Consider the following 25,870-nt stretch of genomic DNA (forward strand, 5'->3'; position numbering starts at 1 on the left):
ATTCATGAAACATTTCATACATCAATCTCTCATAATTATTCAGTCTCTGAAGACATTTGCATTTTAACTCTTGATGTTCAAAAAATCCAAAACGTCCTTCCTGTTAATGACTACTTCACCCTCAACCGCAACAACACACAAGCATGTAACAGATTCAAACTAAATTTAAACTGCTCCAAACTGGACTGCAGAAAATACAACTTCATCAATAAATGCCTGAAATTCACTACTTGACTCTGTTTTTTCTTCCCTAAAATCTTCAACCTTAGATTGTCTACAATTGGCCTCTCCCCTTGTCGCGGAATAGACTCAAAATAGGATCAGCCCGCGTGAGCTGAAATGAGACTAACCACGGAGGCGATGGAAATAAGCTGCGAGGAGATCTTCAAAACGTAGTTATTTTTATTTAGAAAAGTATAAAAAGTAACAATGCCTGGAACAGGCATGAAACACGTCTTCACATTGTAAAGACTTCTCAAGAAAGATGGAGCCTGCCTTCTCATCCTGCACAGAAAAGGAAGTGAGGAAAGCAGGTATACATCATAGAAAAGGAGGAGCTACAGTAACACACAAGAGTTAACTATTTAACTACTGAATGTTTCTAGATGTCTTTGGAGGCTGTCAATACACAGCGTGACACCCCTTTTCTAAGAGGTCTATAAGGGGCATGCATAAGTGCAGAATTGCACCTACTGTCCCTGTCCTACTGTCCTATTGTATCATTACTTTCTATGTTATGTGTATGTAAACTACTATCCTATACATGATTGACAAATAAATAAACACATTAAATTAAAATGTTACAAATCGTCTTCAAAAGGAACCCCATGTAAAACAATTACCAAAATCAATGCAAGAGATACAGTTCACACAATGACCATTTTCAATGACTCCTGTCCTAGGCAAAGCCACAACAGGCACTTTATCCTGAGTGTGTAGCTGAGCAAATGTCTTCCTGATCACAGCCATCTAACAGAATGTAGAGTAGAATGTAGAGTAACTCAGATTGCAAACCTATTCCCTATGACGGAAAACAACTCTAATAAGAGCTAAAATTGGCACTGTTCAAGAATCAGCAACCTTCAAATTAATAGCTATTTCATCTTGTTTTGTTTGACTGTGAGCCTGTAATGCTCTTCTAGGCCCTGGCAATTGTCACACTCTAAACCAAGACTTCCTCTGTATCTTTATCCATTCGGCCTGGACAGAGATGTAAAAGTTGGGTATCATCAGCATATTAATGATACTTCCCCCAAATGAACAATTGACCTCATTTAGAAGCTTCATGTAGATATAATTTAGAACTCCCGAAATCAATTTCATTAATTGATAGGGTCTGCAGTTCCCGCCTCCTGGATCTCAGGGGATGGGTAGAAATTATCAGAGAGAGATGGTCCAGAAAATTACCTGGTCTGATACCTGAAAGGCTTTATAAGTAAACTTTCAATCAGAATAATTTCTTATCTTTTTAAATACCATTGATGCAAAGAAAAATGCAGTTCAATTATCTTTTGCTTTGCAACATTAAATTTGACAGCTAACAATAACAGCAAAAAAAAAATAATTTCTTGTGTGCAAATCATTTTTATTCAATCTATGATGTCATTAATTGCCACCTAATCCTCCCAAGCTGACCATTAGAAGTAAATATATATTTAGTCATATGTATTGGGATCCTATTTGATAAATATGGTAAGACATAGAAATGGTGTATAAGGTGTATTTATATATGTATATATAAATACACCTGATACACCATGTATTTAGATATATTTCCATGGATCTATTTGGTGGATATTTTATACTTATATGGACAACTAATATAAATCTATTAGATTACTATTAGAATACCAAGAAGAATAGAGTTCCATTTTATCTTGACATCGTTTTTGACTTTGTTGTTTAATTTAATTTAAATCAAGTCTGGATCACTAAAGATAAACCAAACTAGGGCAAATATTCTTCATTGATTATTGCTTGCAATTAACTTAAGGCCCATTTCTTTCCATGGGGTTATTCAAAGTATAGCAATCTGGCCCTCAGAAGACTGTTTCTTATCAATACCTCAGCATTAAATCCTCAAAGGTTTGAGGGGGTTGTGGCCTATTCATATTTTTCCTGCACATCACAGCTTATTCCCCTGGGTTTCTGGGTATATCAGGCTGTGACAAAGGTGAAGCCACATGCTATCTGCTAAGTTCAATACTGATAACCTCAATTATTATTTGAAACTGCTTCCTACTGAAAGCAGCAAGACACTCTGAAAAGGTATAACTGTAAGAAAAATACACTTTTTATTGATTAGATGTAGAAATAGTTTCTTGGATTCAAGAGCAAGGTATAAAAAGTACAGTCATACCTCATCTTACGAACCTAATTGGTTCCAGGGGGAGGTTCGTAAGACGAAAGGTTCGTAAGACGAAACATTGTTTCCCATAGAAAACAATGTAAAGTCAATTAATCCGTGCAACCAAAAAAAAAACCCTGCAAAAAAACGTTGCCGCCCGGCTGTCACCTTTTAAAACAGCCTGGGGGCTTCTCAGCGACCTCCCGAATGCCGAACGCCAAACCCGAACTTCCGGGTTTGGCGTTCGGGAGGCCGCCGAGAAGCCCCCAGGCTGTTTTAAAAGGTGACAGCTGGGCGGCGGGGCTTCCCAGAAGCCTCCGAATGCCGAACGCCAAACCCGAACTTCCGCATTCGGCGTTTGGAGGCTGCTGGGAAGCCGCCCGGCTGTTTTAAAAGGTGACAGCTGGGCTGGGGGGCTTCCCAGCAGCCTCCCAAAGCCGAACGGCAAACCCGAACTTCCGTGTTCGGCGTTCGGAGGCTGTTGGGAAGCCCCCCGGCTGTTTTAAAAGGTGACAGCCGGGCTGGGGCGCTTCCCAGCAGCCTCCCGAACCCCGAACCTGGAAGTTCGGCAAACGTTCAGGGTTCGGGAGGCTGCTGGGAAGCCCCCCAGCCCGGCTGTCACCTTTTAAAACAGCCGGGCGGCTTCCCAGCAACCTCCCGAAGCCGAACGCCTTCCCGAACTTCCGTATTCGGCGTTTGGAGGCTGTTGGGAAGCCACCCGGCTGTTTTAAAAGGTGATAGCCGGGCTGGGGGGCTTCCCAGCAGCTTCCCAAAGCCGAACGCTAAACCCAAACTTCCGGGTTCGGCGTTCGGAGGCTGCTGGGAAGCCCCCCAGCCCGGCTGTCACCTTTTAAAACAGCCGGGCGGCTTCCCATCAGCCTCCCGAATACCGAACCCGGAAGTTCGGGTTTGGCGTTCGTAACTCGAAAAAAGTTTGTAAGAAGAGGCAATTTTTTTCTGAACCCCGGGTTCGTATCTCGAGTTGTTCGTAAGACGAGGGGTTCGTATCTTGAGGTACCACTATATATTCATTTTTTAAAATGTATTTTAAATCTAGTGTTTACAATAGTGCAGTGTTTCCCAATTTTGGCAAATTGAAGATATCTGGACTTCAACTCCCAGAATTCCCCAGTCAGCATTCGCTGACTGGGGGATTCTGAGAATTGAAGTCCAGATATCTTCAAGTTGCCAAGGTTGGGAAACACTGCAATAGTGTATTATATGAGCCATGAAACATAGCTTCTACTAAACCACTTAGAGCAGTGCAATAAAAAAATGCTGATTTTATATTCAAAATAACCTTAAAAGTCACACTGTAAAATATATTTCTCCCATGAATCTTCATTTTAATTTTGCCAATTCATAGTCTTGATATGGAATCATTTATTTAGTAACATCTCTTTCCCTTATTTCGGTATCAGTTAAATGTGTGGAATGTAGAGACAGAACGAGAGATACTATGTACAAAATCAGCGCAAGTCAGGAGATGGAAAATTGAGAAGACTGCCTTGAATAGTGGGTCAGATCAGGGATTGAATGGTCCCTGTGGACCCCAGAACCCAGGAATGCAGCTCTGTTGCTAGGGAACCATATTGATCCTCTTCAGTGCCTTTGCAGACAGTTTCATCTGCTCTTACATACCATCATTCACAGCAAGGCAATTGTTTGCTTGGATTTAATATTTATGAAGTAGCCATTTTTAAACATTCCTTTCCTTTCCTCTCCTTTCCTTGTTTCCTTTCCTTTCCTATTGTATCCTATCATTTCCCTGTTTTTCCCTAGCTTCTTTGATGGATTCTTTGCCTGTTGATAGCAATATGTTTTTCTCTTTTAACCTTGGCAGTAAGAAGTGACATGAAAAGCCCAAATCCTATTGACTGCAAAGGGTCATGTTTTCAGATGGATGATTCCACCACTTAATTAACATGGGTGATCTATCTGAAATGTGCTCTCTCTCTCCGTCCCTCCCTCCTTCCCTCCCCCCCTCTTTCTATTTATCAGCTCCCCCCTGAGATTAGGATTGCCCCCACCCTCCCTGCCTTTCGTAAACTCCTTAAGACCCACCTCTGCCGTCAGGCATGGGGGAACTAAACATCTCCCCCTTGCCCATGTTGTTTTGCCATTGATTGATTGACTGTGTGTCTGTTTTTATATACATTGGGATTGTTTTATAAATTTATTAATTTTAAACTGTAATTAGATTGGTGGGCATTGGATTTGTTATTATGTACTGTTTTATTGTTGTTGTGAGCCGCCCCGAGTTTGCGGAGAGGGGCGGCATATAAATCCAATAAATCTAATCTAATCTAATCATATTTCAATGATAGATAGAAAGATCCTGTACTAAACATATAAATCGATGGATAGATACAGTGTTCCCTAGATTTTTGCGGGTTCGAACTTTGCGAAAAGTCTATACCATGATTTTTCAAAAATATTAATTAAAAAATACTTCGCAAGTTTTTTCCCTATACCACGTTTTTCCCACCCGATGATGTCATATGTCATCGCCAAACTTCCATCTGCTTTTAATAAATATTTTTTTAAATAAACTTTAATAAATAAACATGGTGAGTAATAATCTAAATGGTTGCTAAGGGAATGGAAAATTGCAATTTATGGGTTTAAAGTGTTAAGGGAAGGTTTGTGATACTGTTCATAGCCGAAAATAGTGTATTTACTTCCGCATCTCTACTTTGCGGAAATTCGACTTTTGTGGGCGGTCTCGGAACTCATTCCCCGCGAAAAGCGAGGGAACACTGTAGATGATAGATAAAGAAAGGAGGGACGGAAGAAATTCCTTTAATTTTTTAAAAATCTAAACCCCTAAGATCCAACACAAAACACACCTTTTCGTTTCAGGTTTTTGTAGAAGCTGTTCTTGCTAAATTGATTCCACTTAGGCCAGCAGTATCCCAATTGCACCGTTATGACATGATGATTTTACAGTCTACAACATTAAGTCTGCGGGAAATAAATTACAACCATCAGCCATCATAAAACAGTGCTAACTGCACTGAGCAGCATCACTGCCTTTCTCAGCGATGGCACCATAAATGCTTCTTGCCACTTTAGTCACACAAAACATTTGCTATTCACTTCCTTCCAGTATGGATTATTCTGAATTAATGAGCCTGAAAGGGGTAGGGGAAAAAATCCTTAAATTCTGAAATAAAAAATGGAAACTTTATTACAGAGATCCCAATGAACCTTGGATCAGATTCTATGTGACAATGCATAAGATGAATTCCAAGCAGGACCAAAGGAAGTTGAATTTGCCTGAAAAATGAAAGCATGAAAGAAGATTGATAAAATAAATGATAAAGCTTATGTTATTAATGTAACTCTAAGACAGGATGCATTACCAGGCAATATTTCATTCTCAGCATTGACTTATTAATGGGAATCAATGGGAATAATTTCTAGGGTAAGTCTTGAAGCATCCTAATGAATGCCAGAGAAGAAAAATGTTTTCTAGTTTTCATTCAATTGAAAACATTCTGATATTTCAAATTAGAACATTCAGAATTAGAATATTTTGAGTGGATATATTCTAAAATATCCCCATGTAAACAAAACCTTGGGGAGTGAAAATATGTCTCAGAAAACGAGGACACTAAAACTTAAATATATCTTGGCAGAGTAATAATATCTAGTGATCTACCGTACTGATCCAGCAGAGCCATGTAGACTAGTGTGTTACTAAAAATTAAACAGTTGTTTCATCCTGTTCCCATCTTACATATGACATACCTGTACCATACAATTATATTCTGTGGAAGAAAACAGCAAGAGAGGAATATATCTATCTATATCTATATCTATATCTATATATCTATCTCTGTCTCTGTCTCTGTCTCTGTCTCTGTCTCTGTCTGTCTGTCTGTCTGTCTGTCTGTCTGTCTGTCTGTCTGTCTGTCTGTCTGTCTGTCTGTCTATCTATCTATCTATCTATCTACCTATCTATCTATCTATCTATCTATCTATCTGGATTGGTAACACTCAAAGCCACAATCTGATGCATTATCAAAAAATAAAGAATAGAGAAACTGTTGAGTTCACCAGTATTTAAATCTGTGGTGGGCTTTATCAATTGTTTTTAATTGTAATGTTAGTTCTCTGAATAATGGGAAAACCAGGCCATAGAGAAATCAGCCTTGTCAGGTAATTCTTCTCTTGTGGAAATTGTACTGTTTACCAGTTTGTTGATGGTTATCTACACAGTTTTATATAGTTTGGATCTGGCTCTTCAAAAGGGTTAACTCCAGCGGTGGGTTGCTCCCGGTTTAGACTGGTTCTTAGAACCAGTAGCACCAGCGGCGAGAGATTCTAGCCATCCACCTGGGATGCTTCTGCTCATGCACAGAAGCATTGTGCACGAACCGGTTACAAAATAATTTACAACCCACCACTGGTTACCGAAATTACAATGGCACTGAAGAAGGATATTTATGACCAGTTGTTGAAGTTTTCCTGTGATCATATGGTCACAATTTGTGCGCTTGACAACCTGAATCCATTTGCAACAGAATCCTGTAGTCATGGGGCTGCAATTATTAATTTTCACTTCCAGCTTTTACAAAAAAATAATTCAATGGGAAGCCAGCAGGAACTCTTGAATTGCAGTCACTATAACACAACCCTTAGTGGTTGTTTCCACATTAAGGGTGATAACAAGTAGTTGCAAATTGAGAGTTGCAGTTGAACGACCACAGTCAGAACAAAAGAACGAATACCTGGTATGAGATGAAGTTTCATATTATGACCATGTCACTTAGTGTTAGAGTTGCCAGTTCCAATTGTGGTCAGTAAGTAAGGACTGCTAGTATATTACAAAAATAAATGTGATATCATGCTGTGGACTGAATTAACCTGCAGTTATACAGGAATTGTCAAACATACTTGATTTTAGGATTATTTCATTATGTTGGCTGACTATGCACCAATCCTACGTTCTATTATTATTAAAGTAGGATAAACACAGATTAAACACAGCTATTGTTGATAACTGTAAAAATACAAATATTACAAATGACTTTACTTTCTTCACCTGTTATATATTATTGTGTTATATTCCTGTGTGCATTCATGTATCATTGATTTGTATAAATAAACTTGAAGCAAAAAATATTGAACTGAAAATGCACTCAGATGTCAAATTGGATCATAATTGGAGGTTAAATAAAAATTGTCAGTAATTTTATTAGTTTGGAATATAATCAGCAAAAGATCAAATTATGAAAGAAACATAGAAGCAAATGCCATTTTAAACTAAACTTTTATTTTATATTTTGTCCCAGTCTGGTTAACGAAGTACATTGGGAATTTAAAGGAGTACTACATTAATTCCAAAAATTATATTGTGATTTTTTTCTTTTTTTATGAAAGATAGCCTCCCTATATGATTATTAAAGCCCCAAAATCCATGGAAAAATTAAAAAAAACCAAGACTAAGTAATTTACCCCAGTTCCATGGATCACAGGAACCATTCAGAAGACTGATCATAGCCCAGGTTTACCAAAAGTGTCTTTTAATTAATGTTCCCTTTATTTCCATCCTGCTAGTGACATATTTCATTCATTCTACACCAATTCTACCAGTATCAACAAATGAAAATCATTGTACACAAAAGGATAGTCATTATGCTGTGTACAAGGAGGGAAGGGTTCATCTTTTGAGGATGAAATAAAAGGCCCAAATTTAAGATTACCTATGTAGATCTTGCTGATAATATTTCTGTCTAAAATAAAAGCAAAAGACTTTTGAGTAATACCAAATTATCAACCAGACTTGAATAAATAGCACTAAGTCATTAAAAAGTAATAGAGCTTGGCTTTCTTTTCAGGCCCAGATTTATATTTTCATTTGCTCTGCAGCTTCTTATGGACATTGTGCATTCTTGGGCATGCCTGTATCTGCAATAGCTCAGAAATAAGCAACTGTATTGTTGAACTAAAAGTAATCCATCAGCAGTATTTTGCCTTGCTTAATTTCTGTTCAGCAGCTACTTCTTTGGAAGCTGTTCTCCTTGAAAATTAAATTTGGTTTATGAGTTTACTTCCTTGCATCAAGAGCTTAAATTCATCTAAATCAATACAAATTATCTAAGGCAAAATAAATTTAGGAGAAGCCCTTGTCCACTCCAAAACGTTCACGCCCCCTCTATGACCTTTACATTTCTGCTGTCGGAACAATATGCTTTTTGCAACCTATTGCCTTTATAACATTTATAGTTCTAAAATTTTGAACAATTGCTGTGTTTAACCGTGCTTGAGCTTACTTTCCTGATTTGTTTCATTAGCCTGTTAGGATTTCATTTTCAGATTTTATAGGGTTGGCTTCCACTTTTCCAAAATCAGAACTAAAAAGAAAAGCTAATTAGGTAAGGGAGCCTCTCAAGACTGACCCACTGAAATATATTTAGGACATCACTTTGCCCCTGAGTTTCAATATTGAATCTCCCTTTCTCCTGTAATTTCACAAAAACATTCAGTATTGTGTTACTGCATATGTCTTAATATAGCCTATGTATCTCACAAAAGTCTAAATGCTATAAAACTTACGCTACAACATATACTGTCATGTACACCTCTATAACTATCTGGTTTGGTTCTGCAACCCAACAGGACAGACACAGACTACAGAGGATAATCAGAACTGCAGAAAAAAAAATTGCTACCAACCTGCCTTTGAGGACCTGTATACTGCACCAGTCAAAAAGAGGGCTGAGAAAATATTTACAGACCTTTCACATCCTGGATACAAACTGCTTCAACTCCTACCGTCAAAACAATGCTATAGAGCACTGCACATCAGAACAACTAGACACAAGAACATTTTTCCCCAAATGCTATCACTCTGCTAAACAAATAATTGTCTCAACACTGTCAAACTATTTACTAAGTCTGCACTACTATTAATCTTCTCTTTTCTTTTTAAATATTTTTATTAATTTTCCACTTTTAAAAAGAAAACTACTATTAATCTTCTCATCGCTCCCATCACCGATCTCCTCTCACAGCAGTAATAAAACAATATACAGTAACAAATCTAATATTAAAAGTCTAAAATAACAAATCTAATATTAAAAGTCTAAAAACCCATTATTTAAAAAGCATACATATAAACATACCATACATAAAACTACATAGGCAAAGGGAGATATCTCAGTTCCCGCATGCCTGACAGCAGAGGTGGGTTTTAAGGAGTTTATGAAAGGCAAGGAGGGTGGGGGCAATACTAATCTCTGGGGGGAGTTGGTTCCAGAGGGTCAGGGCCGCCACAGAGAAGGCTCTTCCCCTGGGTCCTGCCAGCTGACATTGTTTAGTCAACGGGACCCGGAGAAGGCGAATTCTGTGGGACCTAATCGGCCGGTGGGATTCATGCGGCAGAAGGCGGTCTCGAAGATATTCTGGTCCGGTGCCATGAAGGGCTTTATAGGTCATAACCAACACTTTGAATTGTGACCGGAAACTGATCGGCAACCAATGCAGACTGCGGAGTGTTGGTGTAACATGGGCATACCTAGGGAAGCACATGATTGCTCTCGCAGCTGCATTCAGCACAATCTGAAGTTTCCGAACACTCTTCAAAGGTAGCCCCATGTAGAGAGCATTACAGTAGTCGAACCCCGAGGTGATGAGGGCATGAGTGACTGTGAGCAGTGACTCCCAGTCCAAGTAGGGCCACAACTGGTGCACCAGGCGAACGCCCCCCTCGCCACAGCTGAAAGATGTTTCTCTAATGGGAGCTCTGGATCGAGGAGGACACCCAAGTTGCGGACCCTCTCTGAGGGGGTCAATAATTCCCCTCCCCCAGGGTGATGGACGGACAGATAGAATTGTCCTTGGGAGGCAAAACCCACAGCCACTCCATTTTATCAGGGTTGAGCTTGAGTCTGTTGACACCCATCCAGACCCCAACAGCCTCCAGACACCGGCACACCACTTCCACTGCTTCTATAGCTTTGTTGCTTGTATGCTTACAATTTATCTTGACTAGTTCCTAATATGATTTGATTGCTTACTTGTACTCGGATTATCGTTAAGTGTTACCGTATGATTTTTGACAAACATAAATTTTCTTTTACGTGCACTGAGAGCATATGCACCAAGACAAATTCTTTGTGTGTTCAATCACACTTTGCCAATGAAAAATTATACTCTACTACATCTTATAGGCATCTATGGTTGTTTAAAAAATATGCATAGCACTTCCAATCTTATTCTGTAACCAATTAATACTCTCTAGCAGAGTGTGTTCTGTTCTATGTGTAGTATTTATATGGTCCCTATTGTATGTGGCTTTTTAGATGCTGATTAGGGTGTGCATGTTTTTTGCATAATATTTGGCTACATGGTTCTGCGCCTGCATGAGAGCGAAACATAAAATGTGTCTTTGCTTCCATTAAGCATACGGTTCACCAGATGTTTGATTATTCTGGCAATTGTGCTTATGAAAACAGATTGCCCTGTGACACATAATTTTGATAGGCTGATTTAGACTTTTAGTTCAATCTTGGGAGGGATAGATTCTATTAGTCGCCCAGCAGAGTGTTTCCAAATTTGATTTTCAGCATTTGCAAGATGTGTCCTTAATAGTAACTGATTCTAAATAATGAAACAAAAGCCAATGCGTGCTTCAGCTCTGCCATTAACTGGTAGTTAAAATGTCATAGAAAACCTTGCAATCCTATTATTTCACATGTGACAATCAGAATGACTTTTTAAATTGCTTTGGTGAATAACACCAAGATCTACTTTTTTAAAAAAAATGTAAAAAAAGAAAAAAAGGGAAAAAAAGAAAAGGGATGTCTTTATCAACAACAATTCATGCATCTTGTAATATTTCATCTGGAATAAAAGTTACTCTAGCTCAGGAATGTCAAATTCACATCGCCACAGCAGTGTCATGTGACATATCAGCACTTTTCCCCTCTTCACTAAACTGGGTGGGGGCGGAGCCAGCACATGATGTATGCAGCCCGCCAGCAACGAATTTGACAGCCCTTCTCTAACTGAAGTTACAGCAACTCAAAAGAAAGCTAAATGTGTTCCTGGAAGCCTTGTTTTTCTATTCCCATGATGGCAAACCTATGAAGTCTAGGAAGGGCAAAAAACATCCCAAAGGACCTACCAGGAGTTCAGAAACAAACTTCCAATTTGCTTGTTGGGCTGTTTATCACCCTCCAGAGGCTTCAAGGAAGCCTCCTGAAGCCTCCAGAGGATGAAAATTTTCCCAACAAGGGGGCACATATGCACCAGGGATGGGCTGCTACGGGTACGGTCAGGTACACAGTACCGATAGCAAAATTTTGGGCAGGTACATAGTGCAGGTAGCAAAAGTTTGAATTTTTTTTTCTTTTTTTCCCTTCTGGGTTCTGGGTATGTTTTTCCTATTGCAGTAAATGAGGTTGAATGTGTATAATTTTAGAAGAGCTGTGCGTGTATATGTGTGTGTGTACATTCACACAGAGTTTATATAGTAGATAATGTATATTTTGCTGTGCCTGTGTGTAATCGAGTTATCGAAGCGGGGAACTCATTACCGGACTCAATTGTGTCAACCCCTAACCCCCAACACTTCTCCCTTAGACTCTCCACGATTGACCTCTCCAGGTTCCTAAGAGGCCAGTAAGGGGCGTACATAAGTGCACTGGTGTGCCTTTCATCCCCTGTCCAATTGTCTTTCCTTTCTTTCACCTATCTTATATATTCTCTTCCTGTCATATATCCTCTCCTCTAAGCCCACTTTCACCCTTTTTATATTATTACATGTCTATTTTCTTCCTATGTACTTGTGTATTGGACAAATGAATAAATAAAAAATAATAATAAATAAAAACATATGGCATATATACATAGAATTAAATAGTATATTTTGGATGTTCAGTAACAGTAAATAAATAGGGAAATTGTAACTCTTTGAGTTGAGGATAGGCCAGACACCCTAACCTAAACCCTTGACGTCAGTGACGTCAAGTTGGCCACCTTTAAGCCACTCACATGACCTTTAAGCCACCCCTAGTCACATGATCATCAAGCCACTTTCATCTGGTCACATGGCCGACAAGCCATACCCACAAAATAAGCCACGCCCACAGTGTGGTAGTAAAATTGTTTGTAGCCCTTCACTGATATACACGGATGTGTGCATGCACAGTACAGTGTACTGGGGGGCGGGAGGAGGTTGTGTGCTACTAATACTTGACCAATTAGTAGAAATTACTAGTATGAACTAGTAAAGAAAGAAAAACCAGGAAACAAATTAGGAAACAAATACAATAGCATTATAAAAAGCAAAAAAACCTCCTCTACCGTACTTCCCTTATTGTCTATCTGTATACAATTACTATATACACATTCATTACTGACATGGCTGATGGTCACAGCAACTAGGAAGACAAATTTTCTACATGAAGGCAGGGCAAACATTCCAATTGTATGAAATGAAATAATATTTAAAAAATAATAGATAAAGACAGATAGAGGGTAGTTAACATTAAGACCACAAACAATGTTTAGAATGCTGATTACTCATGATGTGACTTGCAAAAACTCCCCAGTACATTTACCGTGTTTTCCTGAAAATAACCCCCCCCCCTGAAAATACCATTTTCTCTGGGAGAGAGAGATGGAAATCGAGTTGGATGGCAAGTCTTGTTCCATGTGCCCCAAAATAATAAGACCTCCCTGAAAATAAGGACAAGCAGTTATTTTGGTGTTAAAAATATATATAAGACAGGGTCTTATTTTCGAGGAAACACAGTATTAAATCAAGTAACAATACAGAATCCCATATTTAATTTGAATGGAAATTCCTACAGGTGCCAGAACTAGTTAAAAAAAACACTTTTTTTTCTTTGTCATACAAATAGAAAGAAACATAACTTCAAAATAATGGATGTGTTATTTTGGGGTGGTGAAAAAAACCACTCTGGAGATGCAGAATGCACTTTAATACGATATTGTGCATATGTAAGATTTTTAAATATATATATATATTATGCAACTGGCCTTTTTAAAAAAACAAATGTTTACAATAGGTACTTTTACCGTTGGAATAGGTGTGTCAGGATACATATCTTTTTATTTATGAATTAAAAGTAACATTAAAATCTTCAATTATAGAACTAATTTGCCAGAAAGGAAGAGACATGTGATCCCCTTGCCTATGGAAACCTTTTGTAGCAAATTGCTTAATTTGTGTAATAAGCTATTTACTTTAATAGCAGGAGAGCTTGGGAACTTCTGCTAAGTGGTTTTTTGAGGCAGCTTGACCATGTATTCCCTCAAGCAGATACAATTATCTGCAAGTCACAAAACTCTACTGAAGAGTTATACCTAACAATCATCTAAGGTTTCAGCTTCTGATGCTAAAGGATATGCTTATTTTCACATCTTTTTTTTTTCACTTTTGTAACATGCAGGGGTTTTTTTGTTGGGCAGCTTACCCTAGGAAGCACAGTACTTCTAGAGCAGTGATAGTGAACCTTTTCTTCCTTGGGCGTCAAAACCTATGATTATGATTATGATTATGATTATGATTATGATTATGATTATGATTATGATTATGATTATGATTATGATTATGATTATGATTATGATTATGATTATGATTATGATTATGATTATGATTATGATTATGATTATGATTATGATTATGATTATGATTATGATTATGATTATGATTACGATTACGATTACGATTATCATTATTATTATTTATTAGATTTGTATGCCGCCCCTCTCCGAAGACTTGGGGCGGCTCACAACAGTAATAAAAACAATATAGCAATGGAACAAATCTAATATTAAAAAACATATAAAACCCTATCATTATTTAAAAAACCAACCAGCACATTCATACCAAACATAAACAAAGTATAAAAAAGCCTGGGGGAAAGGTGTCTCAACTCCCCCATGCCTGGCGGTATAAGTGAGTCTTGAGTAGTTTATGAAAGACAGGGAGGGTGGGGGCATTTCTAATCTCCGGGGGGAGTTGGTTCCAGAGGACCGGAGCCGCCACAGAGAAGGCTCTTCCCCTGGGGCCCGCCAAATGACATTGTTTAGTCGACGGGACCCAGAGAAGGCCAACTCTTTGGGACCTTATCGGTCGCTGGGATTCGTGCGGTAGCAGGCGATTCCGGAGGTACTCTGGTCCAATGCCATGTAGGGCTTCAAAGGTCATGACCAACACTTTGAACTGTGACTGGAAACTGATCGGCAGCCAATGAAAGCCATGGAGGGTTGAAGAAACGTGGGTGAATCTTGGAAGCCCCACGATGGCTCTCGTGGCTGCATTCTGCATGATCTGAAGTTTCCGAACACTTTTCAAAGGTAGCCTCATGTAGTGCATACCCATCCCGTGTGCATGTGTGTGGTACCTCCCATACTTTCCCACCCCTGTACATGTGTGCATGACCCCCATTCCCCAACTTCCGGTGGGCCCCAGAGGCCTATTTTCCACCCTGGAGCCTGGGGAGGCTGAAAATGCCCTCCCACAAGCTGAAAATCAGCTGGCCAACATGCACATGCACTTTGGAGCTGAGTTAGGGCTACAGCTTGTGTGCTGGCAGATATCTCTCTGCACGCCACCTGTGGCACACGTGCAGTGATGGGCTGCCAGCTGCCAGCACTCACGGTACTTTCCATGCATGTGCATGTACGTCTGGCATTTGCATGCTTACACAAGATTCAACCTGTGCAGCATCCGAAATCTCACGCAAGTGTCCTTACCCAAATCTTGCTTGCTCATGCAAGATTTTGGCAATTTTCACTGCTTTTTTTGCTTCTGTGCATGTGCAGAAGCAAAAAAAGCAGCGAAAATTGCCCAAATGTCATTCATGCAAGGATGCTCAGCCATGTGAGATTTGGACGATTTTCACCTATTTCTTTGCTTCCACGCATGCATGGAGGAAGGTGCCTTGATGCTTAGAGACTTCTTCTGCTTCCACAGACTTTGATCATTGCCTGTTGCATAAGCTGTTAAACTCTCTGGACTGTGAGTGTAGTTAAAAAGCAGAGACACATCATTAGCGGAGATTTATGACTCTATCTGGCTGGCATCCCAGACTTTCCTTATCTCCTGCTAATTAGAGAAACGCGGCTAGCATGAAATACCATGAGTTAATCCTTGTATTGCAGAAATTGTGTTACCAATAGACTTTGCCTCTGGGTACTTTTGAAACCAGGTGTGTGGGTTTTTATTTCTCATAATTGATCAGGCCGGACAGAACAGTTTTGTCATAGCTTTCGTCCCCAGGAGCAATTGTCATTCATTCATTCATTCATTCATTCATTCATTCATTCATTCATTCACTCACTCACTCACTCACTCACTCACTCACTCACTCACTTACTTACTTACTTACTTACTTACTTATTAGATTTGTATGCCGCCCCTCTCCGTAGACTTGGGGCGGCTAACAACAATAATAAAAACAGCATATAACAAATCTAATATTTAAAATAACTAAAAAACCTTATTAAAAACCAAACATACACACAAACATACCATGCATAAATTGTTTAGGCTTAGGGGGAAGGAATATCTCAATTCCCCCATGCCTGATGACAAAGCTGGGTTTTAAGGAGTTTACGAAATTTTAATTCATTGGCTGCAGTCCACATCCGCGATGATCTTGGAACCCAAGAAAATAAAATCTGTCACTACCTCCATTTCTTCCCCATCTATTCATCAGGAATTGAGAGTGCTGGATGCCATGATCTTCTTGACCCACATATATTGTAGGTTTCTCAGAGAGACAGATAAAATGGTCTGGTAGTCGCATCTCTTTAAGAACTTGCCACAGTTTGTTGGGATCCACACAATCAAAGGCTTTAGCATAGTCAATGAAGCAGAAGTAGATGTTTTTCTGAAACTCCCTAACTTTCTCCATGATCCAGCATGTTGGCAATTTGATCTCTAGTTACCTCTGCCTCTTCAAAATATTCAGTTACAGTAATAGGATATTTCTATATTCTGCAAGAACATATTATACTACGGTATAGGGAAAGTTGTGCAATTTCTAAATGGAATGCACATTGATGAGTAATGCGGACTCATTTAATTTGTAAGCCAGATGTTGTGTGCAACATGTGGCTTACTACTTCATGCTTTAAGTAGTAATAGGCATTAAATCATATGTCAACTGCTATAATGATTCTCACATAAAGTAATGTAGGACTAAGATACCTTTATATATAGTATGTCACCTACTATTGAAAATAATATGGGTTCAATTCATTGCAAGTTCCTCCCTCAACAGTGTATGCCAATCATTCCTGCAGGACTGGATTTGGTGTGCTGGGCATATGTGGAAGAGAAATGTTCCTCTAAATTGCTTAAGTACGAAATGATGTGATCTGGGCTACAAAACTCTGGATGGCCACTGGATGGCAGCAAATTATTCATTTTTCTTTAATTCTTTGCTGCCATCTAGTGGTCATATATAGATATAGCTTGGTATAGTAGTTAAGATTTATTTTTATTTATTTATTTATTTATTTTGTCCAATACACAGTGAGGGTTTTAGTGGGTATATATCTATATACACATAGTAAAATACATGATGAAGGTTATAGAGGAGATACTCATAGTAAAATATATCTAAGAAATAATAGAAAAGAAGATATAGTAATAGAACATATCAATGAAAGAATAGAAGAAGAGATATAGGAATAGAAGAAAGGTATAGGAGATATAGGAGAGCAATAGGACAGGGGACGGAAGGCATTCTAGTGCACTTGTACTCACCCCAGAATCATATACCAGAACCAGGACACCAGAACAGGAAGTAAAGTCCTATTTAAGCACAAAGCACTCACCTTGGATCATTCAATCTTTTCTAAGCCAACCCTGCTGTTCTCTTCGGGTCGTATGTGACCCGAAACCAAGTTTGAGTTCCCTGTAAAACATTTTCCCTGCATATCTGAAACTTGAAATTTCATGACTTTTCATCATTTCAGGGGTTCTCTCTATGAGAAATTTTTTTTCGGGGGTGGGGGGTTTCTTTCTTGCTGAAAAAAATAAACTCCCTAATCTTCTGTTCCGGGTCACATACCATCCGGACCGAAAACTCTTCATTTGAAGTGCTTATGTTTGGTCAATTTGAAAACTTTTTTAACTTGGAAAGTAGTCTGAACATTTCTACACACAATGATATGAAAATTGAAATGAAAAAAGTAATTCTTATTGGTTTATTTTGCTGATATATTGCATGCCCCCCCCGTCTTTGTGAAAGTTTTTTCAATTTATGGATAGTTTTGCTTGCAAAATGCATTCTATTTTACTGAAGTTGGTGTGGGATTGGTAGCTTGAACATTTCTGAATATAAGAAAAATATAAAGGAACTGAAAAAAATGATTCTTACTGGTTTTTTAACATCAGAAATAAGGCCTCCCCCCCCCCCTCGGCTGCTTGCAACCATTTTCACTTTTTATTTTTTTATGCTCCAAATCCGAAATATTCTTTAAAATCTTAGGCATTCATTTACTCAATTTAACAATGCTGATCATCAAAAAATATTTTTGGGGTGGTGGCTAATTGTTTTCTGGGCAAAAAAAAATCATAACTTCGAGTCTGTTTCTGTTCGTATATGACCGGACCAAAAAGAATTTATTTAGGTACTTGAATTTGATCTTTTTGAAAACCTTTTCAACTGGAAAACTAGTTTGAACATTTATGAACATAATGATATGAAAATTGAACTTGAAAAATGGAGACTTATATTTTTATTTTGATCAAAAAGCCCCTCCCCCCCATCCTTTCTGAATTTCGTGTCAATTTATATTTTTTAAGGCTACAAATCCCTAAGGAATTTTCCCCCAAAAGGTTTGATATACTAAATTGAACAATCCTGAACATAAGAAAAATATAAATGAACTGAATAAAATGGTTCTTATTGGTTTATTTTTGCCACAAAAGGGCCACCCCCCCCTCGGCCTTGCTGTGTGCCATTATTGTCACTTTTTATACATATTTGGCTAGAAATATTTGGAATATCCTTTTGAAAATCAACCACATTGTAGCCAGAGAACTAATTTTATGAAAGAAATCCATTTTACTAAAAAAAAAGTATGTAAGTTTGAAATTAACAGCATAATTTTTATATAAATTGAAATAATTGAACACGGGGGGAGGCATACTTTTATGTGCAAAATAAACCAACATGCATCAATTTTTCCAGTTCAATTTTCATATCATTATGTTCAGAAATGTCCAAGCTACAAATCCCACACCAACTTTAGCAAAATAGAATGCATTCTTCTAGCAAAACTATCCATAAAGTGAAGACTATTTCACAGAAACGGGGGGGCATGCATTATATCAGCAAAATAAACCAATAAGATTTACTTTTCTCATTTCAATTTTCATATCATTGTGTGCAGAAATGTTCAAGCTACCAATCCCACACCAACTTTAGTAAAATAGAATGGAGTTTGCAAGCAAAACTATCCATAAATTGGAAAAACTTTCACAAAAACGGGGGGGAGGCACATTTATGTGCAAAATAAACCAATAAGGATTAATTTTTTTCAGTTCAATTTTCATTCCATTGTGTGCAGAAATGTTCAAACTTGTTTCCAGGTGAAAAAAGCTTTCAAAAAGACCAAATATAAGTACCTAAAATGATCAATTTGCAGTCCGGGTCAAATAGACCCGGGAACATAAGAAAAGTAAACAGAGATTTGTTCAGGCAATCTCCAGGAATCAACATGGCTCAAAAACACCCCCCAAAAAATGTTGTTTAGATTTTTTGCAGCCCACATCTTATCTACTTATTGCACATTTTCTGATGACGCAGAACTTAGCTAAGTGAACTTTTCTAAAGAGGAGAAATGTACATTCAGCCAAACATACATAAAACAAAATATAATCATCATATTCAAGATACAAAGATGTGCGGAGGCACAGACCACGTGGAATACAATGTCAGGTTTTCATTCATGCATTTACTCCAGCTTCATCATACATTTAAACTTTGTGTGTTTAGGCTGAACCTCTACAGAAGATAAATGTATTATGCAAAAATAACAATTTATTATAAGAGATTGAGCAAATTACTAAAGATTATGTTCATTATATTTTATCTATTAAATAGTTTACCATTTTGAAATACTGTATTTTAGATTGAAAAAGTAGACAAGCCAAATGACATAAATATGGCATTTTTTCCTGGTTGTGTTAAACACGAGACAAACAATGACCTCTTATCACTCTTACCATATTCTTCAATGCCTTCAACAATGGTAGAGTTTCTAATGTGCTTGAAAAATTATTTTAAATTCAGGGAGTTTTTACAGAGATGAACCCACCTTGATATTCCTGGAGGTGTCTGTAATATGGCAAACGATTTAGCTTTACTAGATAAGTGGTCAAAGCAGTAGAAACTGCAGTTTAATATTTCCAAATATAAAATAATGCACTTGGGGAAAAGGAATCCTCAATCCGAGTATTGTATTGGCTGTTCTGTGTTAGCAAAAACTTCAGAAGAGAAGGATTTAGGGGTAGAGATTTCTGACAGTCTCAAAATGGGTGAACAGTGCAGTCAGGCGGTAAGGAAAGCAAGTAGGATGCTAGGCTGCATAGCTAGAGGTATAACAAGCAGGAAGAGGGAGATTATGATCCCGCTATATAAAGCGCTGGTGAGACCACATTTGGAATACTGTGTTCAGTTCTGGAGACCTCACCTACATAAAGATATTGATAAAATTGAACGGGTCCAAAGACGAGCTACAGGAATGGTGGGAGGTCTTAAGCATAAAACTTACCAGTAAAGACTTAATGAACTCAATCTATATAGTCTGGAGGACAGAAGGAAAAGGGGGGACATGATTGAAACACAAATATGTTAAAAGGTTAAATAAGGTTCAGGAGGGAAGTATTTTAATAGGAAAGTGAACACAAGAGCATGGGGGCACAATCTTAGGTTAGTTGGGGGAAAGATCAGAAGCAATGTGATAAAATATTATTTTACTGAAAGAGTAGTAGATGTTTGGAACAAACTTCCAGCAGACATGGTTGGTAAATCCACAGTAACTGAATTTAAACATGCCTGGGATAAACATATATCCACCCTAAGATAAAATACAGGAAATCGTATAAGGGAAAACTAGATGGACCATGAGGTCTTTTTCTGCCATCAATCTTCTATGTTTCTATGAAAGTATTATAGCTCATGTTGAACAGTAAAGTAGCTTCCCTCGTAGTTACCGAGGCAGCATGATTTTGTCATGGCTAAGTAGTCTACACATTCTGGACCTCCCAGCAAGAAGAAGCACAAGTACTGAAAATAAAAAGAACACCGTATTCTGTTACAACATGCAACATAATTAAATAAACCTGCTGACTACAAGATGCCATAAAATGTTTTATAAAATGTTCTAAATTTCAACCTTATGAGGAATCATAGGTTCCTTCCAAATCTTGAACAAAACTCTGTAACCCCATTTGATGTTCCTTTGTTCAAAGGAACATCAAATGGGGTTATAGAGTTTGTCCTATGATGTACCACGAGACACAGTTCATGCTGGGTCGTGCATAAAAAAAGCCTCCACATTTTCCTACTAGCATTTAAGGCAATATTATCTCATTGGTTCCTGTTATCTCCCTTATATCAGTTCATGTAACGTAAGACAGAAAGATATGAGAAACCACCCATTACTTTGGAATTTTTAGAGTTTCTCTCTTTCTGTGTCTACCTCGCCCTTAATTCCAAGTTGCAGGATGATAAAGTAAGATAACTTCAGTTTGTTTAAAGGATGATGGAGACTTCACATGTAAAGGATAGTTTAGCCTGACATATACTAAATGCTACCTTATGCCAACTGTTACATCGATGAGAAGTGCAGTTATTAATTTATTGGGTTTCTATTACAATTCAGGAACAAGTTGTAATAAAAACATAATTATAATGTTCCAGTGACAAAGAGACAAAAAAATCAACTACAGCAACAGGGCATATCAACAAATATCTCCCAAGATGAGCTCATTTAAAATCTTGCCTCAACACCCAAGTAACAGCCAGATCTTCAAAGCCTTTCTGAAAAATAACTGGGTCAGGGCAAATTCCAAAGGCAGGTGCCAATAGAAAAGGTTGTTTCTAAATCACTTTCTTAAACACCATTGCTAAATCATATCAACACCAGGGGTGGGTTTCAGCAAGTTCTGATTGGTTCTGGATCACTATTAGAGAAACTTTTGAGTAGTTCGGAGAACCGATAAATACCATCTCTGGCTGTCCCTGGCCCCATCTCTTCTCTGCCTCCTGAGTCCCAGCTGATCAGGAGGATATGGGGGTTCTGCAGTAACCTTCCCCTGGAGTAGGGTGGGGATGGAGATTTTACAGCACCCTTCCCCTGCCACACTCACCAAGTCATACCCACCAAGCCATGCCACACCATGCCACGCCACACCCACAAAGACATGGTCACAGAACCGGCAGTGAAAAAATTTGAATTCCACCACTGATCAACACTATATATATTATATATTATATATACGATATACGATATACGATGTACGATGTACGATGTACTATATACTATATACTATATACTATATACTATATACTATATACACTCTCTACATGGGGCTACCTTTGAAAAATGTTCGGAAACTTCAGATCGTGCAGAATGCAGCTGCGAGAGCAATCATGGGCTTTCCCAAATATGCCCATGTTACACCAACACTCCACAGTCTGCATTGGTTGCCGATCAGTTTCCGGTCACAATTCAAAGTGTTGGTTATGACCTATAAAGCCCTTCATGGCACCGGACCAGATTACCTCAGGGACCGCCTTCTGCTGCATGAATCCCAGCGACCAGTTAGGTCCCACAGAGTGGATCTTCTCCGGGTCCCATCAACTAAGCAATGTCGCCTGGCGGGACCCAGGGGAAGAGCCTTTCTCTGTGGCGGCCCCAGCCCTCTGGAACCAACTCCCCCCAGAGATTAGAACGGCCCCCACCCTCCTTGCCTTTCGTAAACAACTTAAAACCCACCTCTGCCACCAGGCATGGGGGAATTGAGATCCTCTTTCCCCCTAGGCCTTTACAATTCTATGCATGGTATGTATGTATGTATGTATGTATGTTTGGTTTTTATATTAATTGATTTTTAATCATCAATACCAAATTACTATTGTACACTGTTTTATTGTCGCTGTTAGCCGCCCCGAGTCTCTGGAGAGGGGCGGCATACAAATCCAATAAATAAATAAATAATAAATAAATAAATATACTATATACTATATACTATATACTATATACTATATACTATATACTATATACTATATACTATATACTATATACTATATACTATATACTATATACTATATACTATATACTATATACTATATACTATATACTATATACTATATACTATATACTATATACTATATACTATATACTATATACTATATACTATATACTATATACTATATACTATATACTATATACTATATACTATATACTATATACTATATACTATATACTATATACTATATATATGCCGCCCCTCAGAGAAGGGCGGCATACATCTAATAAATAAATAAATAAGTAAGCAAGCAAGCAAGCAAGCAAGCAAATAAATAAATAAATGAATGAATGAATGAATGAATAAATAAATAAATAATATATTGCTTAAAAAAAATGAAGGGAACACTTAAACAACACAATATAACTCCAAGTAAATCAAACTTCTGTGAAATAAAACTGTCCACTTAGGAAGCAACACTGATTGGCAATCAATTTCACATGCTGTTGTACACATTCAACTTTGTACAGAACAAAGTATTCAATGAGAATATTTCAATCATTCAGATCTAGGATGTGTCATTTTTAGTGTTCCCTTTATTTTTTTGAGCAGTATATACAGTATAGTATATACCGTATCCAGTATGACAATATACAATATCCAGGTTGACTTACTTGGAATTATATTGTGTTGTTTAAGTGTTCCCTTTATTTTTTTGAACAGTGTGTTTATATATATATACATGTACATACAGAACATAGTTTGTTGGCTATGAATAAATTAACTGCCTTGAAATGGCCTAGAGGCAAAAAAGGAGCTGTGACGTTCCTTCAATATACCAGGGTGAACCAACAGGGGGAAAAAACACACCATATAGCCCCTCCCTGGTACAAAGCTGAAGGGATCAGATCTGGTGGCCTAGAGGTTAATTCTCAGCCTTAAAAGGCAGAAGCCCCAGGATCAAATCCCAGTAAGGGTATGACTAGTTGATGAGGCCAGAACAAGGCCGAAATAGCGCTATCCTAGTCTCCCTTAATTTAAAAAAAATCAGCAAAAACATGTGATACATGTGATACAGTACTTATATATGATACTATGGTTGATCACACAATCAGCCAGATGTGGATGTGGTATTTCTATCCCCCTATCGAGTCCTTCCCAAGGATTTGGGATTGGCAAATGTGAATGTTTGAGGGTGTTAAAGAGATCATCGCAAAATGTTAAGTTCTTCCAAGTAAAGTTGCCCTTTACAATTGATTGATGTTGATTATTATTATGTGACACAGAGAGATGTATACTTGCCAGTATCTTTATCTCAGTCCCAAAATATTGGAATATCTGTGTCTCGGAGCCATTACGTATTAAAGGCATTATTTTACTGCTTATAAATTTATATGGCCATTCATCTAGCAAAGGAACTCTAAGTGGCAGTAATAGTTACTGTGTGTCCACAGAGGAGAACAACATCCAATCCTGACTTTTGTGAACAATGTGTTAGTGTCATACATTTGTTGTAATTAAATGACACAAGCAGGAAAACAGCTGGAAGCATCTACTGAGCATGTGGTACTCCTTTAATGGTATTCCAATCCTGCCAGTCATTTTCTTGGCACAGAAGGAGTGACAAAGGCAGCTTGCCAAATCTTTGTGTATAGCACTAGTTGGTGGACTAGAAGGAGATTGTACACCCGGGGCCAATCTATAGGTACTATGCAGCCCCTAGACAAGTACAAACAGATCGGAAGAACCTTGAAGAGGAAAGCAATACAGTGATACCTCATCTTACAAACGCCTCATCATACAAACTTTTCGAGATACAAACCCGGGGTTTAAGATTTTTTTGCTCTTCTTACAAACTATTTTCACCTTACAAACCCACCGCTGCCGCTGGGATGCCCCGCCTCTGGACTCCCATTGCCAGCAAAGCACCGTTTTTTGCACTGCTGGGATTCCCCTAAGGCTCCCCTCCATGGGAAACCCCACCTCGAGACTTCCGTTGCCAGCGAAGCGCTTGTTTTTGCGATGCTGGGATTCCCCTGCAGCATCGAAAAAACACAGAAGTCCGGAGGTGGGGTTTCCTGTGGAGGGGAACCTCAGGGGAATCCCAGCAGTGCAAAAACGGGCGCTTCGGCTGGCAAAAGGGATGAATTTTGGGCTTGCACGCATTAATCGCTTTTCCATTGATTCATATGGGAAACATTGTTTCGTCTTACAAACATTTCACCTTAAGAACCTCGTCCCGGAACCAATTAAGTTTGTAAGACAAGGTATCACTGTATTTTTGTTTTTATCTTGCAATGTAAAAAGGTGGATGCGCATGAATAACGTGAACCAAATTTGGGGGGGGGGGGAAACCAAGATCAGAACTTTTTTTTTTAATTCCTACATAAGAAACCCACTCAAACAGCTTTAAACTTTGTATAGCATAAAACAAAATATTTAAATATAATTATTTATATTTAATCTCAGACTTGCAGTAACAGGCGCGATTCTGGTAAAAATTACCAAGTTTTTTTTGCATGTGGCTTGCTTTCTGCTTTCCTGCACTGCAGGACTCTCTTGGGGTGGTGATGGCACCCAGAGTGAGTCATGGACTTTGGGAGCAGTAGTGCTGTGTTCCCAAAAACCACAACACACTTGGGGCACCATTGTGGGAGAGAACAGAACAGGCCGAACGGCCCACCGCCATGGCCCATCTTCTTGGCAGGAGAGTACTCACTACAAGGTAAGGGCCCGCAACCGGGCAGCAGCCTGATGGAGTGAGCAGGCTGCTCGTGGTGGAAAAACCACAAGCAGAGTGGGTGAGTAGATAGAGCTGCTGCTCACGGCAGAGCCGGCACGAGCAGCGAGGTAAAGCAGGCGAGTGGATAAGAGTGTGGACAGAGCTGCCACTCATAGTGGAGCAGGCAGGCCGCTCATGGTGGAGTCTCCACAAGCGGACAAAGATGCCATGAGGGACAGAGCTGCCACAAGCGGTGCAGTCGGGCGAGCAGTGGCTGTCACCTTGTTTTCCAGTTTCTGGGCCTTTTTGCGTCTGTGCATGCACTGAAGACAAAAACGCAGAAATCTCCCAGGCCACGTCCTCGGGCAAGATTCAGCTTCTGTGCAATTCTGGTAGTGCCAGGAATGATGGCCCGCCACTGGCTGTAAAGCAGTGTGAAGCGGTATATAAGTCTAAGTGCTATTGCTATTCTCAGGCTATGACTTCTCAGGAAGGTTAACAAATATTTTTAGATCAGGCTTGCACAAGTAATGTGGAAACATTC

The 25,870-nt window shown here is 38.7% G+C and overlaps 1 protein-coding gene across 1 annotated transcript in view; it reads left to right on the forward strand.

Moving 5' to 3' along the window:
• STMN2 (stathmin 2) overlaps positions 1-25,870 on the forward strand; it is a 224,397-nt gene that overhangs the window by 78,264 nt on the left and 120,263 nt on the right. The gene's annotated exons all lie outside the window — the stretch shown is intronic.

This window comes from Erythrolamprus reginae, chromosome 3 (assembly GCF_031021105.1).
Source record: "Erythrolamprus reginae isolate rEryReg1 chromosome 3, rEryReg1.hap1, whole genome shotgun sequence".
Taxonomy (NCBI): Eukaryota; Metazoa; Chordata; class Lepidosauria; order Squamata; family Dipsadidae; genus Erythrolamprus; species Erythrolamprus reginae.